This window comes from Podarcis bocagei (assembly GCF_964188305.1).
Source record: "Podarcis bocagei genome assembly, chromosome: 3".
Taxonomy (NCBI): Eukaryota; Metazoa; Chordata; class Lepidosauria; order Squamata; family Lacertidae; genus Podarcis; species Podarcis bocagei.
In genome coordinates, this window is record NC_138127.1 from 103,856,200 (window position 1) to 103,881,013 (window position 24,814).

The window sequence follows — 24,814 nt, forward strand, 5'->3', positions numbered from 1 at the left end:
GGCTGTCACGGTGGGTAGCTCATGAAAGAACTTCCTACTGAAGGGCTGTGGAACTAGCAAAATATACCAATACACATTTCCTAAACTTAAGAGGCTCAACTAAGTCACAGTTGCTTCCATCTTCTGTAATCCTTGTCCCCTCAGATGCAGGTTTCCCAGACAAATATCCACTGCTAATTTTCCATCGCTATGAAGATCTGTTATATACTCTTTTCTGTCTTCTTCCTGGTGCTTTTTATTGAGCCAGGTAAGTTTCTCCTAAGAAAGAAAGAAAGAAAGAAAGAAAGAAAGAAAGAAAGAAAGAAAGAAAGACCCTAAGAAATGTATGGTAAATGCATGTAGTGCTTTTGGTTTCCCTCCTACGTAAAGCACTATAAGTGCTATTTTGCACTGACTCAAAATCTTCCCCATCTAACAGTCTGAATTTGCATTTATTAACAGCAAAGTAAAGCCTACCAATTTTGATCAGAACTTACTTCTAGGTAACCAGGCATAGGATTGCACCCTAGCATAGGATTGCACCCTAGCATAGGAGAGCTGTATTTGATGGTAGTTGTTACATTGATATCTAATGTGTGGGAAAAGTGGTGTGTTGCATGATTATTTCTTGGCTTCTGTGCTATTCAACACCTTTATAAATTACTTGTATGAAGGAATAGAAGGAATGTTCATCGAATCTGCAGATGACACCAAACTAGGAGAGGTAGTTGATACCTCAGAGGACAAAACCACGATTCAAGATGGCCTTAACAGATTGGAGAACTGGGCCAAAACCAACAAAATGAATTTCAATTAGGGACAAATGTAAGGTTCTACACAATAGGCATAAATAATCAGGTGCTCAAATATTGGATGGGGGACTCAACTGCGCTGCATGTGAAACAGATCTAGGGGTCTTAGTAGACCACAAGCTTAACAAGAGTCAACAGAATAATGCAGTAGCAAAAAGACAAAGAAAAGGAAAAAAGCTAAGGAAATTTTTGACTGCATCAACAGAAGTCTAGTGTCCAGATCAAGGGAAGTAATAGTACTACTCTATTCTGCCTTGGTCAGACCATATCTGAAATCCTGTATCCAGTTCTGTGCACCACAGTTTATTGACAAGCTGAAAATTTGTTTAAAATTCTATGATGATGATGATGATAATAATAATAATTTTTTATTTGTATCCCACCCTCCCCAGCTGAGGCCGGGCTCAGAGCAGCTAACATCATAAAAACAACATAATATGCATAAAAACAGACATCAATTAATTAAAATACATCTTAAAATTAATTCAGACAAGTTAAAATCTGGGCAGGCGGCAATTATCAGGTTGGAACTGAGAGCAGTTAATACTTGCCAGGACCAATTGTTTCCACTGATCATACAAGGACCTGTGAGCGGGTTGGTGTAAGGTTGCCAGACACCCCTGTTTCCCGGGGATAGTCCCTGGATTTGCAGCTTTCTCAGCATTTACATGTATGTAGCAAACAATAAGTGTCCCCAGATTCATTGAAAAGGATCTGGTAACCTTAGGTTGGGGGCCTCCTTTGGGCTTGTTTTATGCAAAGGAAAGTAAGACAAACTGCATCCTGCCCAAAGGCCTAGCAGAACAGCTCCCTCTTGCAGGCCCTGTGGAAAGATGTCAAATCCCACAGGGCCCTGGTCTCTTGTGGGAGAGTGTTCCACCAGGCCGGGGCCCTGGCCAAAAAGGCCCTGGCTCTAGTTGAGGCCAGCCTAATTTCCCTGGGCCCCAGGATCTTCAAGGTGTTGTCGTTGATTCTAGAGATAGAGATAGATGGGGATCCGGGAGTATTTATGTATTGAATTGATATACTGCCCTATACCTGAGGTCTCATTTTGCCACCTGAGGTGAAACTGGAAGGTGCTGTTGTGCTGCTGCTGAAGCCCCCCCTTACCTGAGCTGCTTGGTGGCACCCACAAAGCAGAGACTAATGAGATCTCATGAGAGTGCAGTGAAATATTGTGAGATCTCATCAGAAACCAGCATCAGAGGCAGCAGGTTGGATAGTGAGCCTATGAGCCTATGGGGGTATCACCTCTCTGGCTTCCCTCACCCAAGGCAGCTGCTTCACTAAAGGTAAACCTCATAGGCATGGAGGCGAGTACAGCCACTTCATCACCAGCAGAGCCATCTTTCCCATGCGGCTTAGTGGTGCATTGAGCCAGGGCGCCAGCCTCTCAGGGGCATCCCACTGAGTGGGGGAGCTGTGCAGCTTTGCTGGCGGCCTCCCCTTGTCCTACGTATCCCACCAGCTGTGCCCCATCAACCATATGGCTGGTGGGCATGCAACTTGCCTCCCAAGCCTCCGTGGGAGTTGAGCAATCCCTGCAGAGGCTTAGGATGGAAGCTGCGCCCCGCCAACTATATGGCTGGGAGGCACGCAGCTTTCCCTCCCAAACCTCTGCAGGGATTGCTCTCCCACAGAGGCATGGGGAAGAGTTGCACCCCACCCCCAGTGGCTGGCAGTGCACAGCTTCGCCCCCCCCCCCGATCCGTGGTAATTTGGAGGCGCTGAGCGGCTATTTGCACCCTGGCGTCACATCTGCTAAAGACAGCCCTGATCACCAGACACCACCCAGACAGCCCCACACCAAAAGGCCTTAGGAATTCAAACTCAGCATGAAGAAAGCACCCATAATGTGACTTTCTAAAGTCTAATCATAATTGCAATACTGACCCATAAGCTTCTGTGGTTAGTTTATTTATCTATTTATTTGCTTGATTTTGAACTTTCGTCTCCAGCTTTTAGTTTTGCTTCGGAGGAAAATCAAAACCCGTGTACAATTTAAAGTGACTGAAAAACGTGCAACAGTATTTAAAGTGCAGCAAAGAAGCAGAAATGGAATCAGTTGCATTCAGTTATATATAGAAATTAAGTCATGAAAATAATAAAGTAGGAGAAATGCTGGCGGGAACACTGACAAACATCATGCATATGAAACTTTCTGAAATCAGGAAGACGACAGAAAAGTGTGTGAGGAGATGATTATTATTGTTACTATTATTTTAGAAAGATTGCCCCACCTTCATTTGTGCAGGATTCACTCTGATAAACAATAGGAGAAAATGTGCGCATCACAAAGGCCACTGCGTCCGTCCTACAAGCTCCCTAGCTTGTAAATATCCTGCAATCTTGATTGGAAGCTGCACTAGAAAGAAACTTTGCTGTAAAAAGTGAGTAGCCCGTTGCATCCCACTGACTTGTTTGTGTGTACAATACAGTGGTGCCTCGCAAGACAAAAAGAATCCGTTCTGTGATTCTCTTCGTCTAGCGGTTTTTTCGTCTTGCGAAGCAAGCCCATTGACGGATTAGTGGATTAGCGCTATTAGCGCTATTAGTGGCTTTTAGCGGCTTTTAGCAGCTTATCTGCTGATCGGATCAGCTGATAAGCGGCTTAGAAAAAGGGGGGAGGGGGGAAAAACCAGCAGGAACTTGCAAGACATTGTCGTCTTGCGAAGCAAGCCCATAGGAAATTCATTTTGCGAAGCACCTCCAAAACGGAAAACTCTTTTGTCTAGCGAGTTTTCCGTCTTGCGAGGCATTCGTCTTGCGGGGCACCACTCTAAATTGATACCAATCTGCTGTAAAAAAAAAAGAAGTAAAAAAAGTAAAAAAAGGGAGTAGCTTCAGATATCTGAGATGGCAGTTATATTTGCTAACAACTCTCCCTGCCCCCAAGTCCTGTAAAATGTTTTCATAATGCAAACGAAGAACTACACACACACACACACACACACACACACAAACACCGTATTTTTCGCTCTATAAGACACACAAGACCACAAGACGCACCTACCTTTTGGAGGAGGAAAACAAGAAAAAAAATATTCTGAATCTCAGAAGCCAGAACAGCAAGAGGGATCGCTGCGCAGTGAAAGCAGCAATCCCTCTTGCTGTTCAGGCTTCTGTGATAGCTGCGCAGCCTGCATTCGCTCCAGAAGAAGAAGAAGAAGAAGAAGAAGAAGAAGAAGAAGAAGAGGAGTAGTAGTAGTAGTTTGGATTTGATATCTCGCCTTTCACTCCCTTTAAGGAGTCTCAAAGCAGCTAACATTCTCCTTTCCCTTCCTCCCCCACAACAAACACTCTGTGAGGTGAGTGGGGCTGAGAGACTTCAAAGAAGTGTGATTGGCCCAAGGTCACCCTGCAGCTGCATGTGGAGGAGCAGGGAAGTGAACCCAGTTCCCCAGATTACAAATCTACCACTTTTAACCACTACACCACACACACATTTCCCCTTACTTTTTAGGAGGGAAAAAGTGAGTCTTATAGAGCAAAAAATACAGTATATATATGTATATTTCCCCTCTTGTACATCATTTCCCCCCTGCACTATATTGCTAATACACCTCAAACCACCTCAGGCCTTTTATGTTTGCATTAATTTGGGAGTGGGCTATGTCTGTGGGACCATTGCTATTTCAATTGCCTTCCATGATGTTTCAATTTACTTCCAAGCAATGGAAGTCGGGAGTCTCTATATCTAGATCATACAATTCAATATAGGTCACGCAATTCAATTGGAACAACAGGAAAAATTGTGGAAACATGATATTAAGTTTACAGCATGCTTCACAATCAGAGAAAATATAATGAAAATGTTATACCAATGTTACTTAACCCCGGTTAAATTGGCTAAAACAAATAAATCAAAATCTAATACGTGTTGGAGATGCAAAAAAGAAACCGGAACGATGTACCATATATGGTGGGAATGCATGCATATTAAACAATTTTGGAGTACTATACAAGAGGAACTTTTAAAAATGCTTAAAATGTCATGTAATAAAAAACCAGAAGCGTTCCTTTTGAGAATAATAACAAACGACATTCCTGCAACTAAGAAAAAAGTATTCTTATTTGCAACAGCTGCTGCCAGAATGCTTATAGCAAAAAACTGGAAGGGGGTGGGGATCCCCTCAATAAGAGAGCAACAAACTAAATTTTGTGAATATATAGTTTTGGCAAGACTTACGGCTGTGATAAGAGGACAAACAGACCAAAAACTGATAGAGGAGTGGGATTGTGTAAAGGAGTATATGAAAAAATGTTGTTATGGTATAAATATATTGGTATGCAATGAATGAAGTTTGCAAAGTAAAGATAAGAAGGAATTGGTTATAAGAGGTATAAAGGTAAAATAATATTAATAACACAACAATCAAACTTAAAATGAGACAAGGGAATCATATACGAGTGGAGGGAAGTCAATATTATATGTAATTTTGGTTTGGACTTTTGTATTATGGATTGATATTTTTCCTTTTTCATTTGTGGCTGTTTTTCTTTCTTCTTTAGTTCTTTTTTGTTTTGTTGATGTTGTTTACTCTGTTTGTTTTAAGTTATTGTAATTAGCAATTAAAAAAAAAGGAAGTGGGGAATCTCATTTCCTTTTAGAATTTTGATTTTCAAGAGTCTAAAATGCATGAGTACAGGGGACTTTCAGTCCAGGGATGGAGCTATGAGGGTTTTCCTTCTGATTTCTCCAACTAAAAAGCTTTAGAACCTTGAAAACGGATCAGTGCTACCAAAAGACTGACATCAAAGGGTAAATAAAACCTCCTGCTATCTTTCTTCAAGCTTAATAGAGACAAATTGCCATGTCTGGTGGCGCTGTGGGTTAAACCACAGAGCCTAGGGCTTGCCGATCGGAAGGTCGGCAGTTTGAATCCCCACGACGGGGTGAGCTCCCATTGCTCGGTCCCTGCTCCTGCCAACTTAGCAGTTCGAAAGCATGTCAAAGTCAAGTAGATAAATAGGTACCGCTCCAGCGGGAAGGTAAACGGCATTTCCGTACGCTGCTCTGGTTTGCCAGAAGCAGCTTAGTCATGCTGGCCACATGACCTGGAAGCTGTACGCCAGCTCCCTCGGCCCATAAAGCGAGATGAGTGCCGCAACCCCAGAGTCGGTCACAACTGGACCTAATGGTCAGGGGTCCCTTTACCTTTACCTAACTAACACAATATTATTTTGAATGCATGAATAGGGCATGTGTCTCAACTCTGAGATGGCAGTATCCTAAGCTGTATACTGAACACGCATGTTTTCCCTTGCAGAGAACAATTGTTCCGAGGTAAAGCTAGAAAAGGTCCAAGAAGAGGCTGATCTCACTTCAAACCCACTCGCCATTTCAATGCAAAATGTCTGCTTGAGGTGGTTCTTCCCCATTCAGTAAATGCTAACTGCACAGAAATGTTTTAACGTCACATGCACTTGCAAGAGTGAAAATTGGTTCATGCTTTGGTTGGTATCCAAGTAACTCATCCCATCCATAAAAGGGTTTATGCTTTGCCTAGTAGAACTTTTCCCCATCTCCTCTCCCTGTGTGCATTCCATGGTATCCTGAAATCTATTTCAGGGGTGCATGGACAGAGGGGCAAGCAGAAATCCTTGTGCTGATAGCATGAGCAGCTTGGATGCAACCCACTGGTTTTAGTATCACAATGTGCAAATGAAACGACCATGCCTGGGAAGACATATACCATTCAGGCACAATCTACAGGTAACCAAAGTTGGTTCCTTTCCAGGAACAAAATAAATGACTTGTACCAGATTTATGGGTGGATGAATCCATAAACTTTTGTTTCTTTCCATTTCTCATTGTTTCCTTATTTAAGTTCCACTGGCCCTATTTGCACATCAGTGTGTGTGTGTGTGTGTGTGTGTGTGTGTGTGGTGTATTAAAGAAACTCATGTTGAAATTTGTACAAATTGTCTGTGCCTTTCCCATACTATACACATCCCCCCCATCAATACCCATAATACATTTGTGTAAGCTATTTTCACCAATAAATTTATTTTTGTGCACACAATTCTCTAGCATATCCTTTTTTTTGTACACCTTGTTTGGTTGGACAATTGCACAGCCAAATTCAGAGAAGTGTGAATTTTAAGGAAGCTGTGCTCTCTGAACGATTTCCTCTCTCATACCTAGTCAGAAGTGGGGTTTGATTTTTTTGTTTTTTGAGATGGAAAATAATGAAGCAGAAAACAAACATGTGGTAAAACTTGGACCACTTAATTATATAACACAAGAACATGGAAGTAAAACTATGTGTGGGGAAATATCCCCAAACTCTGTCCGGCTCCTCAGTCTACAATGCAGGGAGTAACATTGGCCTAGAAATCCAACTCTTCCCCCTGCCACACCCTTAAGGTGAGGATGGAGGTATTCCTGATTCATGTAGGACACAGGTGGCAAGGTGGTCAAACTACTGAGCCTCTTGGGCTTGCTGATCAGAAGGTTGGTAGTTCAAATCCCCATGATGGAGTGAGCTCCTGTTGCATTGTCCCAGCTTCTGCCAACCTAGCAGTTCAAAAGCACACCAGTTCCAGTAGATAAATGGGTACTGCTGTGGTGGGAAGGTCAACGGCGTTTCCGTGCTCTCTGGTTTCCATCAGTGTCCCGTTGCGCCAGAAGCGGTTTAGTCATGCTGGCCACATAACCCAGAAAGCTGTCTGTGGACAAACACAGGATCCCTTGGCCTGAAAGCGAGATGAGCGCCACAATCCCATAGTCGCCTTTGATTGGACTTAACCATCCAGGGGTCCTTTACCTTTTACCTTTACCTATTCCTGATTCATGCCTCTTCAGGGCCTTAAAACCCCAAGTGGCATAGGTTAACTTCAAAAGTGATCTGCATCTTGACCCATGAGTCTCTGGGATCCCTGTTCACCTCAAACATGTCTTAGGGTACTTACTATCTGTTCCAACCTCTTGCCTTTCCCACCATACATGTGTGCCCTGTGACCAAAGTCAATTGAACCAACCACTAAACCAAAGTATCCATCACCCATTGCCATCTGTCCCTACCCAGCCATAAAGTGGGTTAGGCCAAGAAGAACCCTCTGTAGGCCAGTCACGGAAAGGACAAAATAATCACTGCTTAGCCCCGCTAAGATAAACAGCTAAACTCACAATGCATACTGAGAGGGAAGGCCTTAAATTCCTCCTCCAACTAAACCAAAGTATCCATCACCCATTGCCATCTGTCCCTACCCAGCCATAAAGTGGGTTAGGCCAAGAAGAACCCTCTGTAGGCCAGTCACGGAAAGGACAAAATAATCACTGCTTAGCCCCACTAAGATAAACAGCTAAACTCACAATGCATACTGAGAGGGAAGGCCTTAAATTCCTCCTCCAACTGCTTCTCACTGCTGAAACTTGCTGGCTTCTAGAGCTGAAAGTAGCTTCATACCAGTCTTCAAGTCCCCATGCAAAGACTGGGGTAGACAACCTTTCTGGCCCAGTGAACTACGAAAAAACCAAGGTCTGAATACCTGCTCAGCCATGGAAGCTAACTGCATGACCTCAGACCAGTGAACTTCTCTAAGACTATCCTACTTCCTAGCATTATTGTGTGGATAAAATGAGGATGGGGGATAACCATGCACCTTGAGGTCCTTCAAGAAAACATGGGATTGAAATGTAATAGTGAATAAAATAATTAAGTTTCAGGGGATTGTAAGGAAGATGTGTTCTTTCCCCATGGCTGACCCCAGCAGGGACATATTTCCCTTTGTACATGTTGTCTCCACTTGGCGGTCACGGCTGACCATTCTTAATAGCTGGCACTGCTGATAACCCTTGATAGAACCTCTCCTTTGGAAAGGTTGATTAAACCAAGAGATGCAATGAACAATTCCTAAACTTCCTTGGCTTCGCACACTTGAGTACCCAGGGTAGAATATAAATTGAGGGACCATCCCTGCCTGCAATGGCATCTCATGTTCCATGAGATACAGAACTTCCACTGGAAATTTTCAACCATGATGAAGATTTCTTTGCTCCCCTTTGTTGTCCTTTTCTTGATGCTTTATGCAGATCTAGGTATGTTTTATTCATTTTTTTATTCATAATAAAAAATCCTACTCCATGCAGAACAGCTGCTAGACTGTTATGACTTTGGGTCACCTCCAGCTTCTGGTCTTCCTCATACCCAGTTATGAAAAGCTTTGCAGAAGTATTTGCTGAACACTTTGGGAACTGAGGGAGACCCTTATCTGCTCAGTAGCCTGGTCCAATGTCTATTGTCATAGTGCTAAAAGCTTGTAAAATGCGGGCTAAATGATTATACTGTTAGGTGGATTTGTTGACTGACAGAATTCAGAGAGTGCTCACCAATGGTTCCTCATCATCCTGGGAATTACAAGTGGATGCCACAGGGTTTTGTCCTAGACCAGGTGTAGTTCAATATCTTTATGAACAATTTGGATGAAGGAATTGAGGGGATGCTTATCAAATTTTCAGATGGAAGGGTAGCTAATAGAGCAGAAGATAGAAAGAGGATTCAAGATGGCCTAGGATGTGCCCTGACCCTAGCTACTTGACAAAGAACTCCAACTTGGGTTTCTGTTTCTGTCAAAATGTTCCAGTCAGGTTACATAAGGAAGGCAAGGGTTCAAAGGCACAGCAGGTAATGAGGAATGTCTCAAGTTGAGACATTGAACCAATGAGTGGCATGCCCCTGTCCCTTCCCTCTGAGAAGAGGGATGACCATAGTCTTCAGCACAAACTGCATGAGGAGTCCTTCATGCAGGCAACCAAATGGGCACTCCTTGAGTGCATTGGGCCTGAGTGTTCTGCGATCTCCTTGACCTAGGAGAAAGGGGAGTCATCAGCATCAGCTCAGCATCAGTCCTGTCATCTGGTGTCTCCTCCACAGGAGTAGGTGCCAGAGGTAGCATTGCAACAAGTTGACTAGAACATTTAGAAGAAATGTACTACTCCAACAACCTGCTCAGCCCTTCCCAGGGATCAGGTTATACATTTTCTCACCAACCACTCTCCTCCCCTGGTTCCAAGATCTCTTTGGATCCTGCCGTCACCTCCCCGTCCACCCTGGGCACCTCCCTCATGTTGCTGAGGTCTAATTTGATGAGCTCTTCCACCTCCTCTCTTGATCTGACTGTGTGTGCCCATGACAATTCCTTGAGGCTGATGACACAGAGGGTCAGATAGAAGGCCATGTAAGGCCTCAATCCTACTTTTGCTCTAGATGCTAAGGCTCACCTTCTGAATATGAAAGCCCGTCACCGGTTACAGTTCCAAACCCTGCAGATCTTTCCAAGTAATTATTACCCCTTTAACCTACACAAAATCTTTTTTTATTTGCATGTGGGGAGGGATGGATCTTCTGCACTTTCTCATACTTGCTCACTGAACAGCATCTTGAACTGGTTTGGGCTCTTGATATTTCTATCATTTTCATATATGCAGGATTCACTGGCCACCATGATTGTGCACACGGAGGAGCGCTATGCCAAGAGAAAGGCCGCCTTCGCTGCGAATGTGAAAGTATTCATGGAAAATGTTCTTTTGAAGATTGCTGTAAAATGGTGAGCATTAGATACCAGACAGGACCAATATGGAGATGGCAGACATATCATATTTACCAAGACTTTTTTCCCACCTACCTGCGCCTCATAGTTCCAAGACCTGAGGTCACACACCTCTAGACCCTGAAATTTTCGGGCAAGAGGAATATCACAGATATGCTCCCAAAGTGATAGAAGCAAAGAAGCAAGTTGGGAGGGACCCCAAGGATCATCTAGTCCAACCCTCTGTAATGCAGGAATATACAGCTGATGAAATCTGCAGCCTTAGAGTTATCCACACCATGCTCTAACCAAGCCAGTGTGGTGTAGTGGTTAAGAGCAGTAGACTCGTAATCTGGTGAACAGGGTTCGCTTCCCCGCTCCTCCACATGCAGCTGCTGGGTGACCTTGGGCTAGTCACACTTCTTTGAAGTCCCTCAGCCCCACTCACCTCACAGAGTGTTTGTTGTGGGGGAGGAAGGGAAAGGAGAACGTTAGCTGCTTTGAGACTCCTTAGGGTAGTGATAAAGTGGGGTATCAAATCCAAACTCTTCAACTGAGCTATCTAGTCATGTGCTATTGGCTGGGAGCTGCAGCACCAGAATTATTGCCCTACTGAATCCTGCTGCCATCATGAAGATTGCTCCCTGGAAAATGTTTATTTTCTGCCTCCTTCAGAAGGTGGATGGATGGATGGAAACATGTGTTCATTACACTGGGGGCTGGCCAGGAGCTCTTTTAATTATTATTATTTTACTTTAACAGAAGACATTTTGCACTTTGTGTGTAAAACTCTATCCCAGCCAGGGCTTCCTGAAGTTACTGTGTTAACTTCAAGAAGCCCTGACAAAATGGAGTCTTATGGCACAGTGAATGAGTGTGGGTCTTTTTTTACAATGTTGGAAGCAAAATAAATGAGCCCATTGCCAACACACCTTAAAGAAGACTCAGGAATTAGCCAGTAAGCCTAATAAAGATTCAACAAACACACAACATACATACAATCAAAGGAGCAAGCACAGAAGGAATAAGAAGTGATGAGGGGTGAATTCAGCACAGATGAGGAAGTCACACTGGCAAACTCTCTCCCTGGAAGCCAGGGCTGGATTTGGGTTTGATGAGGCCCTAAGCCACTGAAGGTAATGGGGCCCTTTATATATCCGGCTGTCCTTTGTCAACAACAAATTGTCACTGGTTTTTTGTTGTTGAATATATGCTATATGGTAATTTATGGACCTAAGGGATGCGGGTGGCGCTGTGGGTTAAATCACAGAGCCTAGGGCTTGCTGATCAGAAGGTTGGCGGTTCGAATCCCCATGACGGGGTGAACTCCCGTTGCTTGGTCCCTGCTCCTGTCAACCTAGCAGTTCGAAAGCACGTCAAAGTGCAAGTAGATAAATAGGTACCGCTCCAGCGGGAAGGTAAACAGTGTTTCCGTGCGCTGCTCTGGTTCGCCAGAAGTGGCTTAGTCATGCTGGCCACATGACCCAGAAGCTGTACGCCGGCTCCCTTGGCCAATAAAGCGAGATGAGCGCTGCAACCCCAGAGTCGGCCACAACTGGACCTAATGGTCAGGGGTCCCTTTACCTTTAATTTATGGACCTAATAGCTATGTAAAGCCATTTGCACATAACAAAATATGTATTTTTTCCTTTAATTTCTTTGGGCCCCCCAAGAGAGTGGGGCCGTAATCTATAGCTTGTTTAATTTATACGTAAATCTGGTACTGCTGGGAGTATATAGTAGATGAGGCCTCAGTCATGTGCAAGGCAAAGAAGACCAAAGTCTGGCTTCTAAAACAAACACTCCCAGAAAAGGTAGCAAACATGGAGGCTACTGTTTGTAGGGGAAGTACCTCAAGAAGACAGGATCAGGAGCAAGATATACCTTTCCCAGACCTGGTTGGCAATCCTAGACTAGGCATTGCCAATGAAGGCAGCAAACACAATGAGTCAAAACCAGAATCCTTCTTCCAATGAAATCTGGAGTTTTTAATACCCTCATAGTCAAATGTGTCAAAGCAAATTTAAAACAATTTCTTAAAATCCTTTTTAAACATTTGTTTGTCATTTCTTTTCAGATAAGAATGCGTGAGGAGGCTGAAGACAAATGTCGCAGCTATAATTAACCAACCCCGTAGAAAGCCATCTAATTAGACTTTAATTTGATTTTGACCTGTTTTTAGAAGGTAATTTAATTATCGTTTGATTTTATACCAGTGTTAGCCGCCCTGAGCCCGACTTCGGCCAGGGAAGGCAGGATATAAATAAAAGATGGTGATAATGATGATTAATCCCCCCCCCTTTAAGTATCTTTCAAAAAAAAAATTGGGGGGGGGGGCTGAGATTTTTTATCCATGTTCTTTTTAAATCCCACATGTAATACAATTAAACAAAGTTGAGTAAACGCTATCTGACTTCTTGTTCTTCTTTTGTTCCCATTCTTTGTTTGTCTGGCCATATCCATTCATTCCGATACATCTATGCAGAACATGGGGGAAACTGAATACAATTCGTAGTCGCTGAGTTGGTGCTCTGTTTTCCTGATCCAAACATCCCACCCCTGTCCCCCCCTATATATATATATATATATATATATATATATATATATATATATATATATATATGCTTTCGTAGATTTTCACGGGTACAGGAATGCAGGTTTTGGTGTCTTCGGGTGTCTTCCCGTGTAAGAGTTGGGGTGTCTAGGCGACGTTTCGACGAGGTCTCACTCGTCATCTTCAGGCTGGTGCTTTCGGATTCTTGTTACTGGAACAGAGCAGGAACAAGAAGCCGAAAGCACCAGCCTGAAGATGACGAGTGAGACCTCGTCGAAACGTCGCCTAGACACCCCAACTCTTACACGGGAAGACACCCAAAGACACCAAAACCTGCATATATATATATATATATATATATATATATATATATATATATATATATATATATATGCTTTCGTAGATTTTCACGGGTACAGGAATGCAGGTTTTGGTGTTTTCGGGTATCTTCCCGTGTAAGAGTTGGGGTGTCTAGGCGACGTTTCGACGAGGTCTCACTCGTCATCTTCAGGCTGGTGCTTTCGGCTTCTTGTTACTAGAACAGAGCAGGATCTCAGTGTTTGAGTTCCTATAAATACTGTTGAGGGGGTGTGGTGTATAGCCTCCAACGTTCTGGGCAGAGAGGAAGTTCCCAGGTTATTGTGCCTTTTCTTCTTTTGTTCATTAATTACTTGAGGGATATCTTGAGTGATTTCTTGAGTGATATTCTGAGTACCACTTAGGAGGGTCATTAGGTGTGGATTAGTTGCTAAAGCTTTCGTGTCTTGACCTCTTGAGCTTGTGAAGAGTTTTTCTGAGTTTTTCTGAGAAGAGTTTTTCTGAGAAGATGGCTGTACTGCACTTAGTTGTGCTCTGGCTTGGCTTCGTGTATAGGGGCGAGCTGTGGTTTTGTGCCCTGTGCCAGCCAGATCTGTGTAGGGATTGCAGGGGGGTGCAGCATCCGGAGGTGCCACTATGGTTTGGCTACTGGATGGTATCTGTAATTTATCTGTGGAGAGGGTCTGGGTTTGGGTCTGGTGTGGTTGATTGGAGATGGCGTTCTGTGTGCCTCTGGTTCTGGTGTCGGTTTTTGCTCTTTAACATGGAACATCACCACAAGAGAATAATCATGGAAGCCATCGAGATAGAGAAACACCCTCACAACATGAACAAGCGTGACGACACGTCCCGCCTGCCAGACATCTGGAAATTAGCCCTCCCCACAAAAACCGACACCAGAACCAGAGGCACACAGAACGCCATCTCCAATCAACCACACCAGACCCAAACCCAGACCCTCTCCACAGATAAATTACAGATACCATCCAGTAGCCAAACCATAGTGGCACCTCCGGATGCTGCACCCCCCTGCAATCCCTACACAGATCTGGCTGGCACAGGGCACAAAACCACAGCTCGCCCCTATACACGAAGCCAAGCCAGAGCACAACTAAGTGCAGTACAGCCATCTTCTCAGAAAAACTCTTCTCAGAAAAACTCAGAAAAACTCTTCACAAGCTCAAGAGGTCAAGACACGAAAGCTTTAGCAACTAATCCACACCTAATGACCCTCCTAAGTGGTACTCAGAATATCACTCAAGAAATCACTCAAGATATCCCTCAAGTAATTAATGAACAAAAGAAGAAAAGGCACAATAACCTGGGAACTTCCTCTCTGCCCAGAACGTTGGAGGCTATACACCACACCCCCTCAACAGTATTTATAGGAACTCAAACACTGAGATCCTGCTCTGTTCTAGTAACAAGAAGCCGAAAGCACCAGCCTGAAGATGACGAGTGAGACCTCGTCGAAACGTCGCCTAGACACCCCAACTCTTACACGGGAAGATACCCGAAAACACCAAAACCTGCATATATATATATAGTATATAGTATATATACTATATATACCGGTATATATATAGTATTGATAGTCCCATTGAGGGGGCTTTCTGCAAGTGTTGCATACCCTTCAGTATTCAATTTGTTTTAGGGAGAAAGATGCAGCAAATGACCTAATAAAATATTGCCCCTTCCCCCTCTGTGAACTTCCTTTTCCTTGTAGGTCCCACCACATCCTTTCTTTTTACCTATTTCTAAAGCATATCCTGGGACATGCCTGGTGCTGTGATTTAAACCACTGAGCCTCTTGGGCTTGCCAATCAGAAGGTCGGCGGTTCGAATCCCCGCAACGGGGTGAGCTCCCGTTGCTCGGTCCCTGCTCCTGCCAACCTAGCAGTTCGAAAGCACACCAGTGCAAGTAGATAAATAGGTACCGCTCTGGTGGGAAGGCAAACGGTGTTTCCATGTGCTGCTCTGGTTTCGCCAGAAGCGGCTTAGTCATGCTGGCCACATCACCCAGAAAAACTGTCTGTGGACAAACACCGGCTCCCTTGGCCAGTAAAGCAAGATGAGCGCTGCAACTCCAGAGTCGTCTGCGACTGGACTTTATTGTCAGGGGTCCTTTACCTTTACCCTCTTAAAGCATATCCTAGCATCAAAACATTTCCAGTGATGAACCAAGGCAGAAGAGAGTCATGTCATACATAAATAAATCAATAATCGCTGCAGGCTACTGTAAGCCAAAAGGGGATCTCTGTATCTCGGCATGATGGATTGCTCATACACCCCAATATTCAACCTGATATTCAACTCTTGCACAGATCCAGTTTGAACAATGATGAAATAAGTTGCCAATCTCATCTCCTATGCTGCAATTTTCTTCCTCCTCTCTTACTGTAACAGGAGCAGTGTGGGCACTCCAGAGCCCCAGTAGAGCATTTTTTTCACTCCACTGGAAAAAGAACTAGGACTCTAAGTTTTACCATTCCCAGTGAGAAAAATCACACTGTAGCAGTTAATGGTGCTGGACCAGCACTTGGGAGACCAGGGTTCAAATCCATGAAGCTCACAGCCTGACCTTGGACCAGTAAACATCTATCAGGAAATCCTACTTCTGAGGGCTTCAGTCCTTTATCCATATACAGTCTCTCTCTCTCTCTCTCTCTCTCTCTCTCTCTCTCTCTCTCTCTCTCTCTCTCTCTCTCTCTCTCCCCCCCCCCCCTTAGCTTGATCAGGGATAAAGGGCTTTCCATATGATGATTAATTACATGCTCAAGTCCCTCCCAGTGAAATCAACAAGGCATAGGAAATGCTCTCTCTTTTTAAAAATTTATTCATTTATTTTAAAAATCATCTCCCACTTTTGACTGCGAAGGTCTTGAAGCAGCTTGGAATAATGAGGAATGCAAAATTTGAAATGTAAATTGAACTTTGGCCAGACTGTGCCCAGCCAAGTGGAACATGCTCAATCCCAGATTCGTCAGGCAAAATAATGAGTGTGTTTTAAGTGATTAAAAACAGAAACAAGGAGCAGAAAGGTATTATTCACCTTTATTGCACAGGGAAGCCATTGTAGCCTAACTAGCAATGCCAGCTGTGTGTTTTTTAAGATTAAATTCCCTGGTTTTCCCAAGGTTTGCACTCCATGTGAACACTCCAGGTACCAGGATTGGGAACCTTCAGAGGCATTTGTGCTACTCAAATCTTGCCGGATAACTTATGCTCCTGGGCGAGGCCTGTGGAAAGAGAAGAAAGTCAAGTTTAGAAAGCTTAGAAAGTTTAGAAAGGGAGCACAAATCACCAGCAACTTTAGCCATACAAGCCTTGTTGAAGTAAATGGGGTTGGAATTAGAAGCATTAATAATAATAATAATAATAATAATAATAAAATTATACCCCGCCCATCTGACTGGATTTCCCCAGCCACTCTGGGTGGCTCCCAACAGAATATTAAAAACACAATAAAACGTCAAACATTAAAAACTTCCCTAAACAGGGCTGCCTTCAGATGTCTTCTAAAAGTCAGATACAGTGGTACCTTGGTTCTCAAACGCCTTGGTTCTCAAACACCAAAAACCCAGAAGTAAGTGTTCTGGTTTTTGAAAGATTTTCGGAAGCCGAATATCCGATGCAGCTGTCGACTATTTTTTCTGGGGCACCTGCACCAATCAGAAGCTGTGCTTTGGTTTTTGAACATTTTGGAAGTCAAACGGACTTCCGGAGCAGATTAAGTGTGGTGCTTTTTGTTTTTGCTATTTATTTTGCTATTTTGTTTTTGATACTTTTTCGGTTAATTTTTTTTTTTTTTTTTTTACTGTGTGGAACCCAGTTCAGCTACTGATGATTGATTGATTGATTGTGTCAGGGAACTGACATCGGAGCTAGAGGCGGAGGGAAGGCTCTCAAATGATGCTGGAGAAGGGCCCAGCAGGGAGAGAAGCAGCTCAGCAGATGGGGAAGCAAATAAGCGCAACACCAGGGATAAAGGGGGGCAGATGGGGGAATCGGCGAGAGGGCTCCAGGACTCTTCACTGGACACCAGCGGGGAGAGCACGGGTCCTCCGCTACCCACGCCCTCCCTGCGCAGAAGACTTCCGTGCAGGGAGAGTAGGAGGAGACTTGGCGTCAAACAACTTTTATGTTGGAAAAGGTTGAAGAAACGCCCACTGACGGATTCTGCTAGCGACTGAGGCAGCCACGAAGTGAAGGGCTGTCCAGACAGAAAGGTTTAACAAGGCAACACAGCCAGGAGTGGCGGTAACTTACGCACGAGCAACCCCACACTCATTACAGATTGATTGATAGATTGTGTGACTGTGAAAATGGATAAAAAAACCCCCATCGAAACAGTGACTATCATCAATGCAGGTTAAAAAATAATAATAATAATTTTGATTTTTATCATCTACAATACTGATTTATTTATTTTAAAATGCAGTACATTGTTTATTGCTTTCATTTTATGGATCAATGGTCTCATTAGATAGTAAAATTCAATGTTAAATTGCTGTTTTAGGGGTTGTTTTCAAAAGTCTTGGTTTTGGAACGCTTTGGTTGAGGAACAGACTTCCACAATGGATTAAGTTTGAGAACCAAGGTACCACTGTAGTTGCTTATTTCCTTGACATCTGACGGGAGGGTATTCCATGCAGGTCACGTCACTCACACGGAAATATGGCCCTGGAACATAGTGTTGAGGATCCTCCATTCAACATTTTGGAAGGTATAGAAGGGAAGAGGAAGGGAAGGTTGCATGGGCAAACCCCAGAGGAGTCATCAGGCCCATGGGCCAGTGGCTCCTCACCCCTGGCACAGGAAATATGGGGGGGGGGACCCTTGTCCAACTTTATTTAAATGATCATGCCACACCTCAAACCCTAGGGACATTCTCAGCAATACTTTCTTACATGTTGCTTAAGCTAAAACTGTGCAGGACCACAGATGACAATTATCCATTGGAAGTGCTGTCAGAAGAGTCTGTTTCAAGGGCAGACAATATCTTTCTGCCCAAAGACCTCATGCCTTCATTGGAAACATTCTAGGGATAACATGCCACTGGTGGGCAGAGCCAGAAACAAAAGTGGATGGAGATATGGATGTGTATCCCACCTTTGCACTATATGTATGTGTACATCCCAGCTACACACAAACCAGAGGTTCCTGTGCACACACATCTTTCCATTCTCCATTGAGGCAAGAAACAGACATACAGTGGTACCTCTGGTTAAGAACTTAATTCGTTCCGGAGGTCTGTTCTTAACCTAAAACTGTTCTTAACCTGAGGTACCACTAATGGGGCCTCCTGCTGCCACTGTACCGCCACTGCGCGATTCCTGTTCTCATTCTGAAGTAAAGTTCTTATTATTTCTGGGTTAGTGGAGTCTGTAACCTGAAGCATCTGTAACCTGAGGTACCACTGTACTACAGTTCAAGGCCAGATTTCAGCCAGGCAGAAGCACTTGAGGAGGGGTGGTAAGACGTGTGGCCTGGGATGGGGGCTTGGTCCAAGACGTGGTCCAAAGTCCATACAGTCTTGGTCCAAGACTTGGTCCAAAGTCCATATAATGAGGCTTGGGGCTGCCACATTCAACCCCAAGGTCTGAAGTCTCCCCACCTCTGCTCTGTTTGAATAAGTCCTTTCTCCGGAGGGCTTTCTGGTCCAAGCCCACAAGCCCATAAGAATGGAGAGCAGTGAGGACCTTGAAGTTGCTCATCTACAGCAGCTTAGCTTTTGAACAGCAGACTGAGAAGGCGCCTCCCCTAGCCATAGTCTTCCCCACAATGGCGAGATGTGTTGTGTGTCTGTTTAAATGCTAGTCTATTATTTCTAAGTTTGCATCTGTACACATAATTTTTCATTCATATCTATGCCCTCCTTTCTGGTGCCTTCTCTTTTTGGCTACTCTAACTCAGCAAAAATGTCATATACAGGGGCTTCACTTACCATCTGCAGCAGGACATGGTTCCTCCTTTGCAGGTCCCCACATTCTGGAAACCGGGTCTGCAAGCCCCAACTTGACAGCCACCACCACCGCGGCCACATGCAATTGTATCCTCAGGCGCCTGGGCATCCCCTGTATATCACAAACCAAAAAGATTCCATCCGTGAGAACTGCTCATGATGAAAAAGGAAAAACAAGGCAGCCTATGGACTGAGCCCAATTCCCTGCTGCAATAAACGGGTTTGCATAATAAACTGAAATGTCAACCGAGAAAAGCAAGATCTGTTAGAACCGTGCAGAAGCAAACATGTCCCTGTTTGTCTCAGGAGAAAAACAAAAAAACACTGGTGATCATTTATTGCCCCCCTCCTCCAAAAAACCCCCACCATAAAAGGGGAAAGGGGTAAAATTACGTGCATCGAATGTTTCCCAATAGAGCTGAGCATATTATAGCAAAATCACCTTTGAAATGAATGGAGTTTTTCCAGAAAAAGAAGAAGGAAAAGTCAGGTTTTCCCCCGAGTCAATCTGAAGGAAGCTACTGTATTACATCAAAGGAACAGAGCTATTGGTACAAAAACCAACATGGGTGGTAGGAAGTCTCCCTTTGTGGTTCTCTAGAGGATGGGTTCCTCCACCCTTGCTTTTGGACATGTCCACCTCCTGATTTTTGTTTTGTTTTGTTTTTGGCACAAGTTGGAGAGTTTCTTCTGGAAAGATAACGTCTGTGCTTGGTGAAACTGTAGCCTTTCCCCCAAGAGTCTCCCAAATACCACTTCCTATACAATTGTGTAGCTGGAAGGGGCAAACTACATAAAGGTACCCCTTTCCCCAGCTTTAGCAAGATATGAATGTCTTTATGACATCAGCAGTCATTCCTTCCATTCCTATCCTCACCTCAGACCTATTTCCAAGCCTAGGAAACAACAAACATCACCTTATTGATTGATTGACTGTCATTTGTCGAGAGGTTATGTGGCATAAATAGTGCTTGACTCAGGCTGGGAAATACCAAAAGTGAAATCTAACATAGTCAACAACCATCCATAAAGCTGCATTTAAAACACATCAATTTAACATTTCCAGCCAATAAAACAGTCTAACAGGAGTCAAACAGACAAATCTCATCTCAATGCCTGCATGAAAAGATGCCATAATAAAGTTATTGGTTTATTCTATGCCAGTTGCTATGAGAAGTCAGTCGTGTGATAGATTCACTAGTTTAAAAAGTCACTGGTGTCAACTTACAAAGATGCACTCTCTTTTATTAGAGGCAGGCACATTTTTATCGTTCCAATGCTTTGATCATTAGAACTGGTCTGTTCCTATAATTTTGTGACCCCATCCCCCCGCCCCCGAGAAAAAACCCTTTTTTGCTTGCCAACATGGGTGGTGCTGTGGGTTAAACCACAGAGCCTGGGACTTGCCAATCAGAAGGTTGGCGATTCAAATCCCCGTGATGGGGTGAGCTCCCATTGCTCGGTCCCTGCTCCTGCCAACCTAGCAGTTCAAAAGCACGTCAAAGTGCAAGTAGATAAATAGGTACCACTCCGGCGGGAAGATAAATGGCGTTTCTGTGTGCTGCTCTGGTTCACCAGAAGCGGCTTAGTCATGCTGGCCACATGATCCGGAAGCTGTACGCCGTCTCCCTTGGCCAATAAAGCGAGATGAGTGCCGCAACCCCAGAGTCGGTCACGACTAGACCTAATGGTCAGGACCCCTGTCCTTTTACCTTTACTTATGTACCTTCAATCAATTTGGGAAGAATAGTTGAACACAGAGTAGGGAACCTGGCTTGATTTAGCTAACCAAGTTGTCTTCTAGCAGTGCTGAGTGTGGGTTGGTGACAGAAAAGGATTTTCTTTGGGAACTCAATTCAGGATTGGTGGTTGTGCTATCAGCTTCAGAAGCTGCCTTGCTCTCAATATGCTCTGCTTGTATATTTATAAACAAGCGTACATTGCAAAGACACTATCGGCCTCTCACAATGAAGAAAGAGGTCCAGAGCCAGAGGTCATCCTTAAATTCCCTTCTCACTGGGAAGACACATACATGCACAAACACTTCTGTAAACCAAAACACCAGCCACTTCCCAAGGCTGCTGATAAATAGCAGACATCTACCAAGCAAATTCGCTTTGAGCTCTATTTCTCATAGAGACCCTATCGGTCTTCTTACCTGGTACAGCTTGGGATGAAATCAGAACAATGGCAAAGATAAGGAAAAGGGTCTTCATGGCTGAAGCTCAATGCAATCCTTGCTAGAGACAGGAATCTGAAAGTCGGGTCAAGTAGAATTTGGCAACTGAGGAGCTGGCTATTTATGAAGTTGGTGTGGGACCCAAGAGGAAAAGGGGGGTTAATAATCCACTGAGAGTTACAAATTAAAGAGGTATTCAAGCGTATTACAAAACTACATACACACCCCCTTTGGATACATAAGGTGGCCAAAATGTCACAATTACGCAACATGGTGTTTTTTTCCATTCCCTAGTTGTTGGTGGGCTGTTTCCACAAAGGACTTCGGATTGGAGCAGAACAGAGGTGGCTTGCTGATTCAGACCAAAGTCCATCTCCTCCAACTGTCTGCTTTCAGCAGACGTTCACAAGAAGGGCACTCCAACCTATGAACGCAATCTAGTTGAATTCTGGGTTGATCAGAATCAATTCAGTTCTGTTCAGGGTCCAGGATTCAGCCAGATCTGATGTAGAGCTCTAATTCTTATTGATGATGACTATACATGACCTCCAGTGGCAGAGACCATATTCTTCTTTATGGCAGTTGCTATAGGATGCAAGCCGAAAAGTGCTACTGCCCTATTGTCTTGCTTGATGGCATCTCATAGGGATGTTGTTGGCAACTAGAGGAATAGGATGCAGGAATACCTGGGTATTTTGCCTTATCCATTGCAGGGTTGTTGTTTTTTTAAAATGTTCCTATGGCACTTACTTCCTCAAGATATGGTAATGACTACCAACTCAGATGGCCCTTTCCTGTGTTCCCACCAAGCCTGCCTGAGAGGGTGGTGAGACTTAGAGAACGGCCTACCTTCACATCTATTTCTAAAGCTATCCCATGAAGGCCGAATGCTTACAAAACCAAATGCAGCACTCTAGCATTTTATTTTATTTAATTTTTTTAAAATAGTGCGTGAAAGGCCTTATTTTAAACTGCATGCATTTCAAATGTACTTTTTACATGCAACACACATGTTTTTATACCAGATTAAAAATTTTCAATGTTTTTCAATTCGTTCATCCATAAACTATGCATTTTTGTACGCAACTTTCATGTAAAATACATATTTTGGGGCACAGTTCTTGTGTATTGGTCAGCATTGCAAAATCTGGAGAAGGGCCTGACCCAAATGGGATTACCTTTCTCATTCAGCATTCCTAATGGTAGCCCTCAATAAATCTACTCATGTCCTGAGTTATTTAACTATTGACGCAAGGAGTCACAAAATGTATTAGAACTCATATAGCTTGTTCTGAACTGGTAGTGGGCAGTTTCTACCAAAGACCTGGGATTGGAGGGAAAGGGAGGTGGGATAAAATATGCTGGGTTTTTTCCAGGTATTGCAACCATTTAATATGTTAATAAGTAGCAGTGACATTGAGAGAGAAGTGAGTTCAGCAGAACTCCAGGTTACAGAGTGTTCACAAATACTTCTGGGTCTTTAGCTCAATGTTGTGGTGAGGGGGGGTGAGAAGAAAGGACACTTTGAAAAAGGGATAGATGTTGTGGGGGGTGCTGTGTCCATATATGTACATCCTGTATCCTATTTGTGGAATGCCCTCCCTTGATGAAGTGTGTCTGTATCCTTCATTATTAACGTACAGGATGAATTTAGAAACATTCCTGCTCACCAAGACCCTCCCAAAATGTGTGTGGCCATACCCCTCAACATTTCTCCAGTCAAAATAGGGATGTCTTGTTCCATCATCATCATCATCATCTGGTTTTCTGGATCCAATTCAATTAGGGTTTAGGCCTGGTTTTGGCACAGAAACCGCTTTGGTCAACCTGTATGCAGGGCTGTAGCTAGGGGGTGGTGAGGTGGGCCCGTGCCAGGGGCACAGGTGATGGGGGTGGTGCAACATCAGCTAAAAATATGTCCATTAATATAAAAATTGATTATTGCATCATAAGAAATGGTTTTTAATAGAGGGTGAATTGAATGGGTGGAGGGGGGGGGTTGGAGGAGAGGCAGAAAGAAGAGCTAATTTGTCCATGGCTCGGGGGCACAATCTGGACAGTTCTTCCAGGGGTGCAAGATCACCTAGTTACAGTTCTGCCTATATGATGACCTCTGTTGAGAGACAGACAAGGGAAACATGTCCCTGTTAATTGTTCTTGACCTTTCAGCGGCTTTCAATACCATCAATCATGGTGTCCTGCTGGAGCGACTCTCCAAACTAGGCATGGGTGGCACTGCTTTGCATTGGTTCCAGTACTACTTGGATGGTTGTTCCCAGGGGGTATTACTGGGGGAGTGGTTTTCAGCCTTATGGAACCTTCAATGTGGGGTTTGTAGATCTCAATCCTATCCCCCATGTTGTTTAACATCTACATGAATCTGCTGGGTAGGGTTATCCAGAGGTTTGGAGTACTTTGTCAGCAGTATGCTGATGACACTCAGCTCTATTTCTCCTTTACATCTTCAGGTGAGGCAGTGGAAGTGCTGGACCAGTGTCTTGCCTTGGTAATGGACTGGATGAAAGCCAACAAACTGAAGCTCAATCCAGATATGACTGAGGCACTGTTACTGGGGGTTCTGTAGGCCAGATGGGTGGGAGGTGGCCTTCTCTTGATGGGGTTATACTTCTTCTGAAGGAGCAATTTTGTAGCTTGGGGGTACTCCTGGATCCTTTCTTGTCACTTGAAGCTCAGTTGGCCTCAGTGGCTTAGAGTGCCTTCCATCAGCTTTGACTGGTGGGCCAGCTACGCCCCTATCTGGACAGGGATAGCCTAACTACTGTTGTCTGTGCTCTGGTAATGTCAAGGTTAGATTAATGTAATGTGTTATACATAGGGCTGCCTCTGAAGACGGTTCAGAAATTTTAGCTGGTGCAGAATTCAGCAGCCCAGTTGCTCACCAGAGGAAGATGGTTTGCGTATATTACACTGATTCTGGTCCAACTGCACTGGCTACCAATTAGTTTCCAGGACTGATTCAAGATGCTGGTTTTGACCTATGAAGCCTTAAACGGCTCAGGACCACAATACCTCAAGGACTGCCTCTTTCCATATGAACCTACCTGGACCCTGAGATCATCTTCTGAGGCCCTTCTTTGTGTGCCTCCTCCTTGAGAGGTCCGGAGGGTGGCAAGATGAGAACGGGCCTTCTATGCAGTGGCTCCCCATCTCTGGAAGGGAAGTTTGCCTGGTGCCTTCATTATATACCTTTAGGCACCAGGCGAAAATGTTCCTTTTTAACCAGGCCTTTGGTTGATCTGATTTACATACTATGCCCTTTTAAAATGTGGATTTTTTATTTATTTAATTTTTTTTGTACGGGGAGCAGGGAGGCTATTGGGTTGTTGTTTTTATTTTTAGTATGTATTTTGTGGTTTTATATCTTGATCTTATTCTGTAAACCGCCCTGAGACCTGGGGGCATAGGGTGGTATATTATTATTATTATTATTATTATTATTATTATTATTATTA

General features: G+C 43.9%; 1 long non-coding RNA gene across 1 annotated transcript; it reads right to left on the reverse strand.

Annotated features, from left to right (window-relative positions):
- Nucleotides 1-16,238: 16,238 nt before the first annotated feature.
- On the reverse strand, nt 16,239-21,480 carry LOC308584158. Its single transcript, XR_014006556.1, has 3 exons — nt 21,321-21,480; nt 19,145-19,274; nt 16,239-16,436 (listed from the first exon to the last, which is right to left on the reverse strand). It is a non-coding gene; the product is annotated as an uncharacterized lncRNA (long non-coding RNA).
- Between the last annotated feature and the right edge of the window lie 3,334 nt (nt 21,481-24,814).